Below are 22411 nucleotides of genomic sequence, written 5' to 3'. Positions count from 1 at the left end.
TAGTTGATTTTCTTAAGTTTCTGGAATTTTTTTGAATTAAATCCTTAGTTCTTGATAATTCGTAATTGTTTATCTCTTTTCTGATTTTTTTTTCGTGTCTTCAAATTGTTATATTATTCGTACAAATTTGCATTGCTATTCGTGAATTTGTCATCGAGTTTTGTTTTGTTAGTTTCGTAATTTCTTGCTTCTAGAGTCTATATCAAATTTATAAATTCAATGTATAGGTGGTTGTTTTTTTTTTTTTCTGAATTGTTGCTAAGTGATTTCAAGAAATAAAGAAAGGCAATTTGAGTGGAAAAAGGCATAGGGAGCATATTCGAGTGAAAAGCCTATAAATTTGTGTGAAACATGAGTGTGTGAAGTGTTATTTTTATTGCTAACGATTTTTATACAGGTTTTTTTAAAAAAATGTCTTCTAATAGTGTGGCACAGAAGAATGGTGAAATCCAAGAAAATGGGCTTTCGAGAATACAACAACAGATGGAATTTATGTTTGGTGAGCTGATGACTAGGATTGAAAAATTAGAGACTAGGTCTGATGGAGGGCGTAGTAAAAGGGGTAGAGAAGCTAGGAAGGAGGAGAGTGTTGCTGGAAACTCTACAGATGAAGTCGAGGATGATCTTAACCGTGGTGGTGGGTTCCGTACACATGGGGGAGAGAGGTATAAGAATCGGTCAAGGAGGGGACATATTCGACCACATAGGGATTTTGAGCACAGAGGGGATTTTGATGATTTGGGAGATATAGACCGAAATTTGGGTAGTACTAAGTTAAAAATCCCAGCCTTTAAGGGAAAAACTGATCCGGAAGCTTATTTAGATTGAGAAAAAAAGGTGGAGATGATTTTTGACATCCATAGGTACTCTGAAGAAAAGAAGGTTAAGTTAGCTGTAGTGGAGTTTACTGACTATGTCATGGTTTGGTGGGAGAGATTGGTGGTAGAAAGAAGAAGGAATAGAGAAAGACCAGTTAGCACATGGGAGGAGTTGAACAAATAATGAAGAAGAGGTATGTTCCTAAATATTATTATCGGGAGTTGTTTAATCGTTTACAAATGATTACACAGGGTAATAAGAATGTGGAGGAGTATCAGAAAGAATTAGAGGTGGCTATGATTAGAGCTAATGTTAATGAAGATGGGGAAGCTACGATGTCTAGGTTTTTGAATGGCTTGAATAGAGACATAACTAATGTTGTGGAGTTGCAATCATATGTTGATTTGGAGGAGTTAGCACACTTAGCCATTAAGGTTGAAGGACAGTTGAAAAGGAAGGGTAATACACGATCTGGAGCTTATACGGGGTCTTCTTCGGGTTGGAAGATGAATTATAAGAGAGAGGGTAGTGCATCATCGAAGCCTTTGGTGACTTCTAAAGTTGCCGAACCTAACTCCATGAAGAAGCAGGTTTCGACCAATGATCAAAAACTTAAGAGAGAAGTTCAACCGAAGCGTAATCGTGATATAAAGTGTTTCAAGTGTCAAGGATTGGGACACTATGCATCAGAATGTGCAAATCGTCGAGTTATGATTCTAAGGGATGATGGAGAGATTGTGTCCACTAATGAGGAGTCTGATTGTGATGACATGCCCCCACTTGAGGATGCTAGTGATTTAGAGTATGTTGTTGGTGATAAAGTTTTGGTGATTAGAAGGTCACTTAGTGTTCACACTAAGGAGGATGATGTGGAGCAATAAAGGGAGAACATCTTCCATACTAGATGCCTAATCAACGATAAGGTATGTAGTATGATCATTGATAGTGGTAGTTGTACTAATGTTGCTAGTGTTACTTTGGTTAGAAAGTTGGGATTGAATACCATAAAGCATGAGAGGCCTTATCAACTTCAATGGTTGAATGAATGTGGTGTTGTTAGGGTGAATAGACAGGTGATGATTTCTTTTTCAGTAGGCAAATATAAGGATGAAGTGTTATGTGATGTTGTGCCTATGCATGCTACTCATTTGTTACTAGGGAGGCCTTGGCAATTTGATAGAAAAGCCAAGTACGATGGGTTTAAGAACAAGTATTCATTAGAAAATGATGGAAGGATTTATACACTTGCCCCACTCTCACCAAAGCAAGTGTATGAAGATCAAATTCAATTGAAGAAGGGGTATGAGGAAGAGCAACATGTTTCGGCCAAAGTGGAGGAACAAAAAGATTTGGCTAAAATGGAAAAACAAGCTGAACAACATGGTGAGGATGTGAGGAAGAGAGAAAAGAAAGTGAGCCATGAGTTGAAAACAAAAGGGAACAAAGTTTTGGCCCTTAGGACATTAGGGGAGGATCATGGCCAAAAACAAAGGGATGGAAAGAAGGCCGAGAGTGGAGAGAAAATGAGTGGAGAGAAAAGAATAGTGTGTAGAAAAAGTGGGGAAACACCTTAATTTTTTTTGCAAAATCTAATGATCTTAAACATGCCTATCTTTCTGACTTGCCTACAATTTTACTTATGTATAAGGAGGCATTCTTTAACTCAGATGATTTAGATTCTTGTGTTCCTAGTGTTGTTAAAGTTCTTTTGCAGGAATTTGAGGATGTCTTTCCGGATGACATTCCTAGTGGTTTGCCGCCAATTAGAGGTATTGAGCATCAAATTGACTTTGTTCCAGGAGCATCTATACCAAATAGGCCGGCTTATAGGAGCAATCCTGAAGAGACTAAGGAGCTTCAAAGGCAAGTGGGGGAGTTGATGTCGAAAGGATACATTCGAGAGAGCATGAGTCCTTGTGCAGTTCCCGTGCTTCTTGTTCCAAAAAAGGACAAAACTTGGCGAATGTGTGTGGATTGTCGAGCTATCAATAACATCACTGTAAAGTATCGACATCCCATTCCTAGATTAGATGATATGTTGGATGAATTACACGGTTCTAAATTGTTTTCGAAAATTGATTTGAAAAGTGGTTATCATCAAATTAGGATGAAAGAAGGGGATGAATGGAAAACTGCTTTTAAAACTAAATATGGATTGTATGAGTGGTTGGTTATGCCTTTTGGACTTACTAATGCACCTAGTACTTTTATGAGATTGATGAATCATGTGTTGTGTGCTTTTATTGGTAAGTTTGTAGTCGTTTACTTTGATGATATCTTGATTTATAGTAAGGAGATTAATGAGCATATAAGTCATTTGAGACAAGTTTTTGATGTGCTTAGAAAAAAGTCCTTATATGCTAATTTGAAAAGGTGTGACTTTTGCATGGATATGATTGTTTTTCTTGGATATGTGGTTAGTGCAAAAGGTATAGAAATGGATGAGGCTAAGGTTAAGGCTATTCAAGAATGGCCTACACCAAAATCCATAACAGACGTTAGGAGTTTTCATGGTTTGGCTAGTTTTTATAGGAGATTTGTTAAAGACTTTAGTACGATAGCCTCTCCATTGACTGAAATTGTTAAGAAAGCTGTGGGTTTCAGGTGGGGAGAAGAACAAGAAAATGCTTTTAGCTTGTTAAAATCACAGTTGATTTCGGCACCTTTACTATCTTTACCTGATTTTAATAAAGCTTTTGAGATTGAATGTGATGCTTCAGGAATAGGTATTGGAGCCATTTTAATGCAAGAAAAACGGTCTATCACTTATTTTAGTGAGAAACTCAATGGTGCGACTCTTAACTATCCCACTTATGATAAAGAGTTGTATGCAGTCGTGCGGGCTTTGGAGACTTGGCAACATTATCTGTGGCCCCGAGAGTTTGTCATACATACTGATCACCAATCGTTGAAACATTTGAAAGGTCAAGGTAAGTTAAGTAGGAGACATGCTAAGTGGGTTGAATTTATTGAAACTTTTCCCTATGTGATTAAATACAAGCAGGTCAGGAAAATATGGTCGTCGATGCCTTGTCGCGAAGGTATGTTCTTCTTAATACTCTTAATACTAAATTGCTAGGATTTGAGTATATTAAGGAATTGTATCTTGATGATCATGATTTCGGTGCTATATATGACACATGCAAGGTTTTGGCCATGGATAAATATTTTAAGCATGATGGATTTTTGTTTAAGGAAAATAAGTTATGGTGCCTAATTGTTCTTTACGTGAATTACTTGTGAGGGAAGCACATGGAGGAGGTTTAATGGGGCATTTTGAAATTACTAAAACTTTGGAGGTTCTCCATGAGCACTTTTATTGGCCTAATATGAAAAGAGATGTGCAAAGAATGTGTGATAGGTGCATAACATGTAGACAAGCTAAGTTTAGGGTAATGCCTCATGGACTATACACACCTTTGCCTGTTCCTAAGGAACCTTGGGTTGATATTTCTATAGATTTCATTTTGGGTCTACCTAGGTCTAGGAAAGGGAGAGATTCTATATTTGTTGTTGTGGATAGATTTTCTAAGATGACACATTTCATTGCTTGCCATAAAACTGATGATGCAATAAATATAGCTGACCTATTCTTTAGAGAGGTCATTCGGCTACATGGTCTTCCTAGGAGCATTGTATCCGATCGAGACTGTTAAGTTTTTGAGTTACTTTTGGAAGGTTTTGTGGGGTAAGTTAGGAACTAAACTTTTATATTCTACTACTTGTCATCCACAAACAGATGGGCAAACTGAAGTTGTTAACCGGACTTTGATTCAATTGTTAAGGGCTATCATTCAAAAGAATCTTAAAAATTGGGAAGATTGTTTGCCATTCATTGAATTTGCATATAATCGTAGTGTGCATTCTACTACTGATTATTCCCCATTTAAGATAATTTATGGTTTTAACCCTTTGACACCATTAGATTTGATTCCTTTGCCTGTTGATAAAAGGGTTAGTCTTGATGGTAATAAAAAAGCACAGGTGGTGAAAGATCTCCATGCAAAAATTCGGCAACAAATAGAAAAGAAGAATGAACAATATGCAAACAAAGTCAATAGGGGATGAAAATTAGTGAGATTTGAACCAGGTGATTGGGTTTGGGTGCATATGAGGAAGGAAAGGTTTCCTGAACAAAGAAGATCAAAGTTGATGCCTCGAGGAAATGGTCCTTATCAGATCATAGAAAGGATTAATGATAATGCCTACAAAGTGGATCTACTAGGTGAGTATGGTGTTAGTGCTACATTCAATGTTTTTGATCTTTCTTTGTTTAATGTAGGTGATGATTCGAGGTCAAATCCTTTTGAGGAGCGAGGGGATGATGCGATCCAACCATCAAAAGATCCATTGGAGGTTCCAGTTGGTCCAGTTACTAGGCTTAGGGCTAAGAAGTTCAAAGAAGCTTTCAATGGACTTCTTCAAGATACATGGGCTAAGGTGGACTTCAAGAGGATTTGTAATAATAAAGAGCAAGCCTTGATTAATCTGATTCATGTTCAAGAGGGGCTTGTTGGTGGAACCAAGACCATTACACAAGGATTGGGAGAAGAAGACTAGATTCGGACAGTTTGACCTTTTGTTACTTTTTTAGTCATAACTGGAGTTACAGATCGAATTTTGATGTGATTCTAGTTGGCTTGGAAACTAGACTTCCATACCTTTCCAACGGTATATGGCACGCCTTCTAATTCATTAAGACGAGAGAGAACCATCCGTTTTAAGTTGAGGCTTGCTGCTGCCAGACAGAATGCGAAAACAACGAACTTGTCTTATTTAATTAGTTGGGCTATCAAACTTTAATTATTTTGAGAGGAGACAATTTGTTTGGGTTTTGGACTTATTTATTTTATTTATTTTAATTAGTTTGGGCTAGTTTTAACTTGGGTTGATTATTATTTAAATTGGGTTTATGTGTGACCCATTAGGGAAACTAGGGTTTTGGCTTGGAGTATAAATACTCTTTAGGAATAATTTTAGGTCAGACTTTTGATAATATTTTCAGCATTGTAGCCGATTTTTGGTTGCTCAATCTTGGTTCTTGATTGAACTTTCAACTCTTCAAAGAATTGACCATTCTTTGTTGTGAATTTATACTTCTTTTACTCGTCTCCAGGTGTAGGCGTTGTGATCGAGTTGGTTTATAGTCTTGTTGCCTTAGAGCAAGTCTTCCATTGTGATAAGCTCATTCAAATCTCAACAAACTTGGGTTAAATTGATCTTGGGGTCGCGAATACCATTAAATTCCGCTAAGGTTCGCATCAACTATCATTCAGCCATTTCAATCTATATGGTTTAACATGCTTAACATTACACAAATTATAATGTTTGTATCTGGGGTATGCCCCTTATAATGTTTGTATCTTCTTCTTTTAATACATACGTCAACTTACCAAAAAAAAAGGTTTAACATGCTTAACATTACACAAATTCAGTTTACTAACAAGGGTGGTACTACAAACATTAACACAGCTTCCACTATATATAATTAAACCACACACCTTGCTTTGTACATAACAACGCGTACGAAAGATGTTCTCCCTTTGTTGATTAATTTCATCTTCCTTTACCTGAACCTGAAGTGTTCGTCTTATAACCAAGGACTCCCCAACCGGTAATGCTAACTCATTCCCATCACTATCCTCCAATGGTGGCATGCCTTCACAATCAGATCTGTCACTTTCAGATTCCATATCACCATTATCTCTAATCATCATGATTCTCTTGTCTGGACACTCTGAAGCATAATTTTTACGTAACAGAATTGAAACCCAGACCAAACGATCTCGAAATGACCTCAAATTCAATATTTAGTATTATAATACTAAAAAAAAAACAAAAATCAATTTATAGGTTGTTATTTTATGTCTAGGTACCCAAACCCCTTGTATGATCAGTTTGCGGCAGAATTGAACCCCCAATTAAAACCTCCAAAAGCTGATATCAAAATAAGCCCAAATTTAATATATGGTGCGATCTCATCCCCAATACACAGAATATGAACTTTCAATTTATTCTAAGGAGTTTTGCTTATGGTTCACAAAGAGTAGTGTTTCTGCGGCAGAATTGAGCCTCGAATTAAAACCTCAAGCAAACAATATCATAATAAGCCCAAATTTGACATATGATGCTATCTCACCCCTAATAGACTGAATATGAAGTTTCAATTGATTCTGAGGTGGTTTGCTTATGGTTCACAAAGAGTAGTGTTTCTGCGGTAGAATTGAGCCTCGAATTAAAACCTAAAGCAAACAATATCATAATAAGCCCAAATTTGACATATTATGTGATCTCACCCCCAATAGACTGAATATGAAGTTTCAATTGATTCCAAGGTGGTTTGCTTATGGTTCACCAAGAGTTGTGTTTCTGCGGCAAAAATTAAATGATCCTTCAAATTTCAACTAATCCCTATCTCTCTTTCTTTTTAATATACTGATATGATTAGAGACAGTAACAATATGAAATATAATTTTTTTTTTTTGCTTAGATGACACAGACACGAAGAACAAGAAGATGGACACAAACACTGAAAAACTTAAAAGAACACTAAAAAAAATGAAAATAACAGAAGGATATGACCTTGTTTCGGAGCCTAGCTCTGATACCAACTGATGCGAACCTCGTGATCACGTGGTCACGTAACCCACAATTAAGATTGAGATCCGATCCCGGAAAAGCCGAAATAGGTCTGATAGGAGTGTGACACAATGGAAACCTGCCCCAAGGCACCAATACTATTGGATTGAGTAGAATGACGCCACGAAGCAAGTTAATCTTTGATAAGTCAGATTCAGTTCGTTCAAGAACTGAAGAATGTAAGAATCACTCTCACATGTTAAAACTGAAAAATTCAGAAGTAATTATCATCAAGGCTACCGAAATTTTGGCTTACATGAGTTTAAATAGTTCTTGAAAAGTTAACCCTAATGGACCCCTTATGTGGACTTAAATGAGGTCCACTCAAAACTGACCCAAAACCCTAAACTGAAAAGCCCATAACTTAATCCAAACAAGTCTTGGGTCCTAACTGAAAACAAAGTATTAATTAAGCCCAAACAAGCCTTGGGTTGTAGCTAACAAAATAAAACAAAGCCTATAATATTAAATCCATGTTCTGTCATGAGAAGAAGTGAAGGAGGTAAAATATTATAGAACCGATTCAAGGCTTATTATATAGCCTTCCATGCAGCCCCTTAATCCTAGAAACAAAAGGAAAAGGTAGCCACCCATGTTGTTTCCAAGTTGTAGAACGATTCTTTTGTTTCCTTTGCTGTCCTCACCTCATGGCCCAAATAAGGTTGTGTTGGACCCCTCTTGCACATGGATAAGATGTACTAGGGTCTCCTCTTGATACTCTAATGGACCTTTCAATTCTGACTTGGTTGAAACATTCAAAACCAATGCATTCAATGCTTCTTTCAATGCCTTTGTCTTAGATCGAGTCATTGGACCATTTGGAACATGTAATGGGTCCTTGCTGGTGTTTCTGGGCTGGTCCACATCAATAATCAACTCAAAAAAATTTAGATTTCTCCCCGAGAAGTGGGTGTTACAAAAATTACTTGATTGCTCTTGGAATAAAAAAAATTTAAGTTGGTGTTAAGGGGCGTTTATGTCTTTTTATTTCAAATACACAACAAAATATCTAAATTACCCCCAAAAGGTTAATTCTTATTCACTAATGGTTAGGGGTATTTTGATTTTTTTTCCATTATGGTTTTTTATAGTAATATGTTGGTGGGCGGTGGTGAAATTTTGATTTTTAATGATAGTAAAATTACACTACTACCTTCGGGATAAAAAAATCTAAAGCTTCCTTACAAGGGCTTTTTGATGAGGATCAGCCCAACACGAAGCTTTATCATGCCAAAGACCCATTGAAGGTTCCAAGTCGGCCAATTACAAGAGCTAAGGCAAAGAAGTTTAAGGAGGCATTGATGTGCATCATGGGAATTATAATCCATCTTGTAAAGCTAAATCTAATATGCAAGATGATTCAGATGGTCCAATGACAAGAGCGAGAGCGAAACAACTACAAAGGGCCTTGACGAGTCAAATTGGAATGATTGAAGCTGTGTCGGAGTTAAAAATTAACAATCAGTTTGAAATTGGTTCAAAGATGTTTATTTGCCTACAATTGGAACTTGGAGATGGGAAAAGCCCTTAATGGTTCTTTTGATGCTGGGCTACTTGAATTTGGGTTGATATGCAAATAAGTGAAGGAATTGGTGCTGTTTATGGTCAGAACAGCAAATGAATTTGAACCCGAATTTGAAGTCATCCATTGCATGTGAAAACAACACTAATCTAGGTGGATTTCAAGTTCAGAACGTGCTCTTTCTAGATTGTCCAACCATGACTGCATTGGACTTTTGTGTAAGAAGATATGGTTGTTTTAAATTTGGTCTGTTTATGTTAGAAAGGTCAAAAAACGTGTGCTAGTTAATTTGTCTAGGTTAGTTTGTCAAAGTCTGTTTTTTGGGCTTGACTTCTGCCGTGTTGAATTTTTCCTAACTTTGGAGGGATATTCCAATTATAAATATAGTATCAGAATATGTAATAAAGGACTTTTTTGGCCAAGATTTGAAACTTAATTCACAGAATTAAGAGTTGTTCTTCCAAATTGATTTTGTGAAGAACCCTACCTGACTTATCACTCTTCAATCACAAAGAGTGTGGCGTCGAAATCCTAGATTGATCTTTGTGGCGTCCAGATCGACTTATCAAAGTATCATTCTAGTCTATCCTCCATCTTATTTACCTTGAAATCACTATAATCCAGCCTAAACACAAGAAAGACAACACAACCAGACCCATCCTTCATCCATTTTCGTCAGATTCATTGTTGCCGATTTTCGAATCATTCACGGCACATCAGGCATTGTATAGACTTGTTCAGAACATATAGGGTAAGATGAACCTAGAGGAGCTTAGGACGCCTAGGGAGCATGAAAGATAGCCTCTAACTCATCTAATCCAGGTCCAAGATGGGACCAATTCATGTGGATCAAGGGGGTGATGTGTCCGACCCCATAACAGCCTTGTTAGGCTTATTTTTCCTAATGTTACAATGATATAAAGTCAACAATTTATTCTCCTAAACAAGCCAGAAAAGTAATTAAATTAGCAACAAGGGGGGAAATTAGCTTTATTATTTGTCCAAGTTATACAAGGAAATCCAAGCTAAACAAGGAACTAAAAGGGCAGCAAATCAGGTTAGAATTTTCCTAGTCTACGAAGGACTTATAATGGCGATAACTACTCATGTGAATGCAAGGAAGGGTTATTCAGCTATAACAACTTATAAACTAAGGAAATTAGATTATTTAACTTTTATTTTCTTTCTTATATGCGGCAGCAATACCAGGCTTTGTGTTATTTTTATTTCTTTATGTTTTGGGTTATATTTGCGTTTGATTGTAAGTGGACCTCATATTAGTCCACATAAGAGGCCCATTAGGGTTTATTTCAGTATAGAGTCAGTAAAAATAAAGCCATAATTAGACATGTAAGGTTACGTAATCTTGAGATTAATAAGACTTCTTTGTCGCACCTTGTTGTATGAGTTGGTGAGATATTCTCCCTTTCTTGGTTCTTTAAAAAATTGAAACAACTTATCAATAAACAACTGACTTCGTGGTGTCATTCTATACTTCTCGTTCGCGAATTGATATTCGTTGGGTGGGGGTTTCCTTTTTCATTAGTGTTGGTATCTAGGTACAAGTTATCTTTATATCACACTCCTATCAAACCTGGTTTACTTGGCTTTTCTGGGAATTAGTGTTTTGTATGTGGGTTGCTTGACCACTGTTCAAGAGGTTCACATTACTTTTTCATCTTTTGATCTTGGTTTTTGTTATTCTCAAGAAAGCTAAAGAAAAAGATGATGGCACATGAATAGCACACGCAGCGAGTGGACGTTGTCCATGCCCTTCAAGCAATAACATGCAAAGATCAAATTCCACCTTCAAAGGTGGTGTTGGAAGTGCGTTGATGTCCTCTACATAGTGGTGTGGTGCGTGTGTAGGGCAAATCTCTGGTTGGGCCCTAGTGGATTTTTTTCTTTTACTCCATCTTTTTTATTTTCTCCTTATCAAAGTACAGGTGTGTCATATCATTTATTTTTTATATCCAATTTAGTCCATATTTTTTTTTTATTATTGTGTGTTTTGTTTTTTCATCTTATTTTGATTGATTTTTTCCTTCAATTTCATTCTTGTCATTTAGTTTAATTTGATTTTTCATGTCAAATTTGGTCCTTATTCTTTTGATATTTTTTTGCCCTTTTACTAATTAAGTTTTGTTTTCAATTTCATCCCTAAGCATTTGATTTTAATTTATTTTTTATCGAATTTAATCCCCATTTTTTAATTGTTTTTTGTCTTGTTTTATTGTATTTTTTTTCAATTTAATCCCATGGCTTTTTTTAGAGAGATTTTCTTCATTGTTTTTTTTTTTGCCCTCTTTTATAGGGTTAGTCTTGGCCTCATAAGGTTATGAGTTTCAAAAGTTAACACATGTTAAATTTGGTTTTTTCAGGTCCTTTTATAAAGTTGATTTATTTTCAATTTCGTCCTTTAAAATTTGATTTTTTTTAATTGAACTTTGTTTTTTTTTTTTTCACTTTCTTATATGCGGGGGTTATCTCAATCCCGGGTTAACTCGGATTTTTTTTATTATTTGTTTTAATTTAGTTTCATCGGTAAGCTTTTTTTTATTGAGAATCTTGCTTCTTTGTATTCTGGGTTTGCCTTCTATGCGGTTAATCTCGGTCTTATAATCATGGTTAAGGGTTTCAAAGGTTAGCGCTAGTAGACTTTGGTCTTTTTTTTGTTCTTTAAAAAAAAGAATTTAATTTCACCCTGCAACATATATTTTATTAGGAATCGATTTTCGTGCTTTTTTTTTTCACTTTCCTCTATGTAGGTTTGTCCTAATCATGTGCCCATAATAGCGAGGTTAGCGAGTTGACCCATTTGTTTTCATTATTTTTTTAAAAAAAAAATTCCAGTTTTGTCATTCAATAGTAGGTTGTTTGATAGTTAAGCTTCATAGTTTTGTTCAATTTGCTTTCGTTGATGACCTTTTTTTTTTCTTTTAATTGGTATGGATAATCATTTAATTGAACAAAAATCTTATCTTGAGAAACGAAGTTACTTGACACAATTAAGTGTGCGGTCCATTTGACAAGAAAAAATATTTTAATCTTAGTTATCTCTTGATCAAATATCAATTTATTTAATTAGATACGTGTATAAGTATTTTGATTTGTGATTAAGAATTTTTTATATTCAAAAACAGTTAAAAAACTTGTATATATTTTTTTTGTTGAAAAATAAATTATCTGACCTGCGGTGAAACATGGGTCACTTAGCTAGTTTGATATTTGTAATGTGTTATTAAAAATATATAACATTTATTAATATTATTTTTTATTCAAATGAATTTAAATAATTATTTTTATTTTTATTACTTTTTTTTATCAATTATATCTAGTTTTAGGTGCCATGTAAAAGATAAAAGAAAGGGAACAGAAGTTAGAGAAATTTATAAATCTTTTAATATTTTTCATTTCTAAAATTGTTTTTAAAAAATATATTATGGAAAAGAGTTACTCAAGGAAATGAACCAGGGCGCCGGGCTCACACATGTAGGCCTTGTACACAGGCCCGTACATGCACGGTGGCACCAAGCTCGGCCACATAAGGAAAAAAAATAAAAAATGAGAAGGGAAGGCTTCGTACGATGCGTCCATTGGTTTCCTCTACTCGTCGGATTCCAGTGAAATACAACCCTGGAAAAAAAAAAAATGGATTGCAAGCGTACATAATTTTTAATTTTTGTAGTTTAAAATAATAAAATTATAGTTTTTAAGTTCTTTTATTTTATTCTAAGGGAGCGTTTATTATGCATATTTTTAGATATTCTCTTGTAAATGTGATATTTGTGTTTAGTGGAAAGTGCAATTTTTTAATAATATATACTTATTATGTTTGGTTCATCATTGAAAATTAATGAGAACTTAAAATATCTAATTTCACAAATATATTATTTACTTAAAACAGATTTTAAGAAATTGGCGTCATGTAGTGTATCCTTAAAATAATTTAAAAATAAGATTTAATATTGGTTGAAACACGAATTGGCTTATGATAGTTTTGACAGTATAATAAACATTATATATATATATATATATATATATATATATATATATATATATATAGTGGGGTCTACTAAACTTAATATAACATTTGAGAGCATTTAAGTTTAAAGAAGAATAGAAAGATATTATGGCATGCCATCTTAAGTTCCTTTTATTTTAGATAAGAATCGGATTCCTAGCCTTGTAATTTTTATTCTAGCCTTGTGAACTATTTAAATTCCCAAAACATGCAAGAATTTCTAGAAATTTGAGATTCCTAGCTTACAAAACGCAAGGATGCTTGCGTAGGTCTTTCAGAAATTATTTTTGTAGTTTCCATATATAGTTTTCTTAATTATTCAATGAAAAAATCTCTATGGAAATTAAGGGAAATACTTAATGAATAAAAATATTATAAAATAAAAACAAGAAAGAACGTTGTTTTGCTAATTTTAAAAATAATAGAAATGGATATAAAGAAATTAAATAATCAAATGATACCTTATTTTTATAATAAAGAAATTTGAAAAACAACATTTTCAATAAAAGTTGTTTTCTTTATTTTTCCTTTTCTTATAAAAATAAAATTAAGAATACAAAGATTTCCCACTAACAAAAGCCACCTTAGCATCTCAAATTCTTTCCTGAGAAAATCTTGAATGTAATTATAGTCATACATAAACCCTCCTTGAAAAACATTTACTCTGTCTCTGAAGCTTTTTGTCTTTAGTGAATGCCCAGAAACACTGAGCAGAAAACCTTCCACAAACATCTATCTCTACCCATAACTTCAGTATACTCATTCTCTAGAAACGAGTTGCGTAAATGAAAGTGTTAACACTTCATTTTTCCATGACATAAAACTAAGTCACATCCATAACTTGACAAACTTGTGACAACAAACATGAATTTGGCTGACTATTTTCATATAGCTATAAGAACAGACATCGTGTGCAATTAAAATTAACAGAAACAAAAATCAAAATCGACTTCCAGGCTCCAGATAATAACGTTCACTACAGCAATAATATTAGCATTCCATCAGTTTAGGATGTGTTTGGCTGGTAGTTCAATCTGCTTTCTATTAAAAAAAATTAATTTTTTTAGATCGTTTTAATATACTAATATAAAACAATAAAAAAAAATTATTTTAATATATTTCTAATCAAAAAATAATTTTAAAAACAATTACTATCAGTCTTTCCAATACTCCTTTAAACTCATGCCCATGAAAGGAAACAAACACTTTCTTGTACCACCCTTACATAGACGAGTCAAAAAGCAATGAGTCAACATGCTCTCGTAGAAACTTGATTTTGCACACGTCTATGTTACAATGAGTGCATGTCATCTACAAAATTGAATTAAGCTAGTGTGGAATTTAAAACCTATTTTAAATTTTTTGAGGAAATATGGAACACATTCTCTTCAATTATCTTTGGTCAAAAATATTATCTTCAGTAAAAGCAAAACCCCAATTTGTAAGCCAAAACAAATAGATCAAAGTGCTGCAGCCATATGAATTGTGCTATGCATCTATACCTTCAACGGAATTGGAGCTAGACTTGTGTAAGCAGCACCCTTGACTTTCTTACGTGAAGTATCTTTAGATTTGTTTGGTTTCCGTTTCTTTGAGAGAGCCTTCTCTTTCAACATTTCTGAAGTCAACTCTTGCTCTTGATCACCTTTTTCTACTAAAAGCTTATTATCAGCATCATTCATTTCTGTTGCATTAGTATCTGGTTCAATAACTGACATTCCATGTAGGGTGTAGTCGAGCAAAAAGGTGCTTCTCACAAGCCTGTCAATCCTGCTGAAATGCCTCTGGGAATATGGGATAAGACCTTCAAGAAGTTCCCCAATGCCTCTTATCTAAACATTGTAAAAAGATTAAGTGATTTTTTATTGATTTCATTTTTATGCAAAAATAAGGCAAAACAGCAAAATGTCAGACCCCGTGAAGTTTTGAGCAGTAGAATTATCCCTTGCAGCTACCACTTAATTATGTTCCCAAAGCAAATTGTGGCACACCTTATTAGACTTTTCACTAAACCAAAGAAAAAACTAAATGCTTTTAAACAGACTTCAATATTTGGATTGTTCTACTTTCAAAATCTGGTGTATAAGAGTACCTACACAATGGGTGGCCTCATACTTAACTAGTAGTAACTAGAAGCCTATGATGTGAAGCTTGCTGTTAACCATCACTAGTTCAACTGAAATGGTTGAGCCATGAGAGCTTATTACAGAATCCAGTGAATTGCTTGTTATGCATGTGGGTGCATGCTTGCACAAAAAATTGAAATAAGGACAAGTCAGATAATCACCTCAAGAATCTCAGTGGGAGGAAAGATGTTGAAAACTCCAAACAAAACATATTGTGCAACATGACAAAATTTTGGCTTTGTATTCCACTCACGAATATACTCAAAAAGTAGATGAATTTCTTCCTTGCCAAGAGCTCGGAGGGCTGTCTCTATCTGATTGCCGCCATCCTTCCTGCAGGATATTTGAATAAGACAATGAGATAGCATGAAGACAATAAGTACAGGCACATATTTATGTAAAATCATTGCTAACCTGCAGAGTTCAGCAAACAACTCGAAAAGTTTATGAGGCCTGTGAAGTTCAAAAGCTATTTGGATAGCTTTATTGTAGTCAGCATCTAACACAGCATTTTCCAATTCTTGACCTCTTAATACCCCTTCCTCCTGCATAAATATCAAGTTAGATATATCCAACAAGTAGTATTATTAAACTATAAAAAAAAATTCAAGCGATCTGTCTTTTAGCAAACATCCAACACAGTTACTACATTAGGCATTGTATGACCAAGAAAATAAAACTTTACAACTGATAAGGGTCTACAATTCGTTCTAATTTGCCAAGTACAAACAAAAAGTGCACACCAAAACAGTTGGACATGCTTACCTCTTTACGGAAAGCTTCCGCTTTATCTGAAGCAGTTGAATCATACCACAGATTAACAACAGCATCACCACCACCAGTTGCAAACATTTCTGTCTTTCTTCCAATAGCCAAGGCCCAAACCTGCAAATTAAAATCTCATATGAGCAGATGACGAGCACCAGAAAACAGAATCTTTTAAGTATCTAAGCAGAAATGTGAAAGATAAATTTATAAATGAATGTTTTTGGAAAGAGATGGTTGTAAATCTAGTGCTGTTCCGTCAAAAATCCTATTCCTATACCTTTTCTTTTCTGAGTTCATGGATGTTTATAAATCAATCAATGAAATTCATTTATTATAAACATAACTACGAAGTGGCAATGGTTTAAGCACTCTTGCAAAAGAGATTCATCATGAATTAGCTGAGTTTGCTAACCAACCTTCCTAGCCCATCTAACTTAGATTTTCAAGGACCAGGTACTATTTTAAGATAAAAACTCAAAATCTAAGAAATGGACTTGGTATTTTCCCCATTCACACATCTAACTCAGCCCGTATCAATACACTTTTGTGTTAGTTTCAATTATCTAAAAGGAATATCAAAGCCTAAGGGAATAAATATTTCTTGAATAATCCCCAAGAATTATCAAAGTATAAGATTTAATTTCAGATCCATACCCTTTCCTAAACCAGCCATGCTCCCCTCGAACTCTAACCAGGTCAAGGCACGTTGAGTAAGTTACAAGAGTACCCTTTTCATTCATATCCTCCCATATCTCTACTTTTGAAAGCGCTAAAGGTTTAATGCATCAGTGCAAACCTGACCTTTAATGATTTCTAGTAAAATGGTAAAACCTGACCTCCGATATTGATGATCATTTTGCAGTCCTACTTAGATATACTTCTGCATTCTAAGGAAATACTGTATGAAAACAAATGAAATGAAGGTTAATATGATAACTTTAATCCTCTGTGGCCCAACAAATTGATCATCACCCAAGCAGCACATGCGATAAAGTAAATACTGATGCAGTTTTCCAACTTACTTCCCACTTGCATGCAGATAGCCAACACAAGAATTTTTTTACAGTTGTGCTGTTGTAAAATTCTAGAAAAATCTATGCTATAATATTTCAGTTTCTTTGCACATCAATATCCAGAATCATAAATGTAGCCAAAAAGAACTTCAGTGAGAGACAACTGGTTCAAAAAAATAAAAACTGATCCATTACCTTGTCCTCATGTTGATCATATGTAGCAATGCATTCATTTGTTTTGACTGTCCACAGCTTTACCAAACCATCAGCACCTAATAATATGTATTCAAGCCGATTAAAAATAAGATTAAAAAAAAACCACACCCTAAAGCAGGATAAATCTCATACCACACGAAACAAATTGAGTGCCACGAGTAAGAAATGATGCTCTTAACACACTTGATGTGTGTCCTTCAAATGTTTTCAAGCATGACCCATTAGCTATAGCCCACATCTTTATTGTTTTATCACCAGATGCTGTTATGACACACTGATCAACTGGTGAAAACTCTACTGACCATATTCCTCTTTTATGCCCTTTAAGTACAACTACAGATACCAGATCTGGCAGCCTCCATACACAAGCTGTCCGGTCCTGAAAACAAATCACCACTCATCATTTAACCAGAAATAAGTTATATAATCTGTGTAGAGAAGCAATGGTTTGAAGGTTCCTAACCTGTGAACCGCTACAAACTAAAGTATCATTTGGTGCAATAGCCAGAGAATTTATATCCTTGTCATGGGCTGCCACCACAGCTTTTGCTTTCAAATTTATAGGTTGGTCAGCATCATCTGAGATACCATCTATACTCCACACCTTGATGGTACGATCGCTAACCAAAGGTATAGGGATATTTCATGACATCCAAAATAAGAGATATTATCAGGTCTAGGAAAAAGAGAGAGATTATCCAATTATACTAACCAAAAAATAACAGAAAAGCATATAGAGTTATTGTCACATTCAGTCATTTATGAGTTAACTAAATGTCAGCATGAGTGTTTTAAAAAAGAAAAATCTCAGATTGGTTTAAATCAAACAGTGCCTGTAAAACAATAAGAAGATGGAGAAATTTAGGCAAGGAAGAAAACAAGAAACATGACAAATATGCCAACATTGAGAACCAAACCAAACTCCTATGTGCATCAGTCTAAGGAAAGAAAAAAAGGCCAGTATCCATTTAAGTCCCAATGAAATGGTGATCTGTTGGAGACAGCCCTACCCTTCAGTATTTTTACATGAAATGGCTGTTCCTTGAACTCAAGCCTGACTGTTGTGACATGTGGCTGAGGCTCAAGACCTCTATCATTACACTAGATTGATTTCTCAGACAAAAAGATACATATCAAATAGGGTAACATGATTTCTCAACAATAACAATTTCTCATTCTCCGATGTGGCCACCACAGAGTGGTTCATTGTGGAACTGGTGCATCATCATGTGAAATCCAAATATTGAATCAATAGAATGGCCTGGGGAAGAGCTAACCTACTACCACTAACAAAGAAATTCTTCCACTTCTTTGAAAAAGCAACAGCTCCAACACCTCCCATGTGTCCCATGCCAACACCAATGCAATTTATGCTCTCTGAATTCCACAATCTTACCTATTTAAAGAACAGAATCAGAGATTTAGCCTAAATTCAAATGAAAATAGAGACTACACCTAATAACTAGCTAGCATGTTGTTAAGATCAACCACCTAAATAGATACCTATCAACTATTTTAATGAATCAAAGCGAAGGGAAAACTACAAACATGTAATCTACAACAACATTTTGTTGAGGGGTAAGAAACTTACACTGTTATCCTTGCTTCCAGTTACAAGAAGTGGCCTTCCTGAGCTTGATACACAGGTGTCGAGGCACAAAACAATTTCAGTATGGCCTGCCAATACATAGGAGCATGACATAGATTCCAAGTCATACACTTGAACCTGCATTGTGCAAATTGAGACACATATTAGGAGCCAACACTTCAAAATAGAATTTCAAATTGACAGCATTATAGACAAACAAGCACTCTAATTTAACCAAGTTCAGTATGCATAGAATATCAAAAACCAGACAGATTCATGGACTTGGGAATGTTAAAGGAAAGGAGAGGGTGGGACGAGAAATATACAAGAGATACTTATAAGATCAATGTATCAAGAAACATCTATTTCTTTCTGGCCAATAACTTATCCAGTGATCATCCTAGGTATTTAGCATCTGCATACAGCAGCTGTTAACTACAAAATGTTATATACAACTCGAACTAACCAAACCATACTCCCAAGTAAACTACATTAATTGCTAGTCTCTGGATATCAGCACATAAAATGATCAGGTAACAGAAATTAACTAGCAACTTACCTGTTCAAGATTTGTAGCAACAGCGAGAAACTTTTCCTCCTCGCCCAGAAACCTCATGTCAAGAATCTCTTCGTTATACCCAACAAGCCTCTTGCTCAGCATTAACTTGAATTTCTCTTCCAGGTGTACAACTAGTGAGTAGAACAGAAACTGATGATCAACAGTCACACAAAGTAACCCTTGATCTAAGGGAAGGATAACAGCAGCAGTGAAGCCTCTCGGTGAATCATCTGTGTCAGAGGAGACAGTAACATCCGAGGACTTTTGCTCATACAAGCAAACTGCACTGTCAAATCAAACAAATAACAAAAATGAATTAAATTCATGCACTTCAATCTCAATAGCAGAATTAAAGAGAATTTATGCAAGGCGCCTAAAGCACCCAGTAGATTGATTTTACATAAATTAACTAAAAAGCATTCCTATATTACCGTTCAGAATCCCACATTCACACAAGTCCACGTTCACCAACTGTGATAAAATAAATTGATGATGATCTGTCTCTCCTCTTCCCACTTTGCAGATTGCATGAACCCAGAAATGAAGCTAACTCGGTCCCAGATTTAACTACACACAAACCTTCCAGCACTTCATAAGTTGGTATTGTCATCTTGAAGACATAGTCATGAAGATGCCACAAGTTTACAACCTAAAGCCACAAAGACATAGGTTTTTGGTTAACAGCTTGCATATGCCAATAATGCCACATGCAAGTAGGGACCTCTACAACATAATAAGCAAACCTAATTCAACATGATGCAAACTAGAGCACATCCAGCACTTAAGAAGTAATTTTACATGTTTCAGATGATGTTATCAAGATTAGTTGAGTTGTACCTTATCTCTTCCAGCAGTAAGCAATGTCCATCCATCTTCAGACACTGCCATAGAGGTCAGGGATGAGAAATGTCTTTCCAATGTTGCGAAACACTTCTTTGCTAAAAGATCCCAAACTCTTACAGTTGCATCAGCACTTCCAGAGAAAAGCTGTAAGAAAACAGCCAAAAAAGAACGGCTAATACAACAGGTAAGAGATAGACTCAATAACTAAGGGCATAGGAGTTGATGAAAATCATGTTTTCTTCATAAAGATTAAATCACTCAGTAATATAAACCATTTCAAGCTCTAACTATATAGACTATTTGATGTTAAAAATATATATATAAGAAAAAGTATAGACTATTTTAGCCAGCAAATTGCTGAGAGGACACATTCATATTGTGGCCATCCAGAATTTGGATTCAAGATCCACTGAAACACATACAGCCCAGCCAATTTAATAAAAAGGCCCAGATAAATCTTATGGAGAATCTGAAAAGAAATTCAATTAAATTAGGGTAGAATATCACATTACTCTACTCAGGAGCCAACTAATTCCGCTTCACACTTGTATATTAATTGGTCAAAAGATGTAGGCATTCGTAAAGATTTCAAGCAAGGAATTGTTACATCCCTATCTTTTCTGTGGTCTTTGCTCTGTTGTTTTTCGTCCATGACAAACATCCCTATAATTAACAGTGGCATGACACAATAACCCAGTTTGCATTGCTTATATAACTTAAACTCTCCAACCTCTTTCATAGGGTTTTGTAGCGAGTTTTTTAATAGCATAGCTGGCTCTTTCAGCAAACCTCCCTGCTTCAAGATAATTTTTGGTAAATCCTCATTCTTTCAGTCCCCTTTCTCTACCAAGTTACTGCACACACAATTATACAGTCTCATATGGCTTCTCTACATTCCCTGAATCTAATTTCCGTGAAAAATCCCTTTGCTTTAAGGTTAGCAATAAAAGAAAAAAAAGTATTGTGCAGTGGTTGAAATCAACTATAAATTCTAGTCTTTAATTACCTCCTATATTCCATCTATATGTTGTCCAATTATTGCAAAATCAACATCAGACTTGGGACAAGTGAAAGATCTTGCAAGAATAAAGCTAAACAAAAACAACCGGGTAAGAAGTGTTGTCATAACTTGCATGGAACTTACCAGAGTTTTATTGGTATCAGGATGGAACATGAGAGTAGTTACGACATCTTTATGCCCTTTAAAGTAATGAGTACAGAAGCCACCATCAACATCCCAAACAAGTACTTTCCTATCAGCTCCTGCAGTTGCAAGCAATCCTCCAGAAGCATGGCAAGCCATGGCCATCACAGGACCATCATGGCCCTGCCAAATTGCAACAAAACATCAAACCAAACAAAACAACCAAAAGAAAGCCACTAATCTCTCATTAATCGAAGAAAACTCAATTTCTAACTTCAGTTAAAATAAAAATGAAGAATTCGAACATGCCTTCCAAGAGCGGACGCATTTGAAAGTGGACAAGTCCCAGACCCTTATAAGCCTGCTATGGCCAGCAGAAAAAAGAAATTTATCATCGGGGCTAAGAGCTAAGGCGGTGACACCCGCATCTGTATCGACCTCTATGCTGGCTTTTATCGATGCGTTTGGTGAATCCACAATCTTGATGGCGTCCCCGTTTGAGCAAGCAATGAAGGAACCGTCAGATGAGACAGCAAAAGGGCCCCCGCTGTAGAACTGCTGCAGCGAAGGGACTCACCTGTAGTTTTTCTTTATCTGTAAGGAGGACATGGGGAGTTGTTAAGTTCAAAGCAAGCAGAATTAGATTGATGGTTTAATGTTAAATAGAAGAAAGAAAGATTGGAAGAGAAATTTTTTGGTGAAGGAGAATGGGAGGGCAGGTTTTGTAATGGTAAAAGCAAAGAGAGGTGATTAGGGTTTAAGGAGCAGCTGCATGTCTGGTTGGTCCCACAAAAACTATTTTCCATTTTCATGAGTTACTTATAACTTAGTTCCTGTAGTTTATCAAAATAAAGTAATTAATCCCTATAATATCAAATATTAATTATATAGGCCCTTGACTAGTGTTCATCATACTCAATTTAATAGTAACGCCCTCAGCTGCCGATAGAATTATTTTTTTAATATAAAAAAATATTTAAGAGTTGTCAATTTATAAACTCAAATGATATATATTAGATGATGTTTTTTTAAAATAATAATAAGGAGATATATTGAATGTTATTTGTTTTTAAATACTAAAACAATAATAATGAGATCATAATAACCTTATGAAAAGCAAATCAAAATAAATTATAAAGGTAAATTTTTA

The 22411-nt window shown here is 35.1% G+C and overlaps 2 pseudogenes; one reads left to right on the top strand and one right to left on the bottom strand.

Annotated features, from left to right (window-relative positions):
• Positions 1–843: 843 nt before the first annotated feature.
• On the top strand, positions 844–5034 carry LOC127904800 (uncharacterized; annotated as a pseudogene).
• Positions 5035–14249: 9215 nt separating this feature from the next.
• On the bottom strand, positions 14250–22060 carry LOC7453560 (protein TORMOZ EMBRYO DEFECTIVE-like; annotated as a pseudogene).
• Positions 22061–22411: the final 351 nt, after the last annotated feature.

The sequence above is a fragment of the Populus trichocarpa genome, chromosome 19, assembly GCF_000002775.5.
Source record: "Populus trichocarpa isolate Nisqually-1 chromosome 19, P.trichocarpa_v4.1, whole genome shotgun sequence".
NCBI classification, from domain to species: Eukaryota; Viridiplantae; Streptophyta; class Magnoliopsida; order Malpighiales; family Salicaceae; genus Populus; species Populus trichocarpa.
Note: the sequence above shows the minus strand (reverse complement) of the source record. Positions and strands in the feature narration are given on the sequence as shown.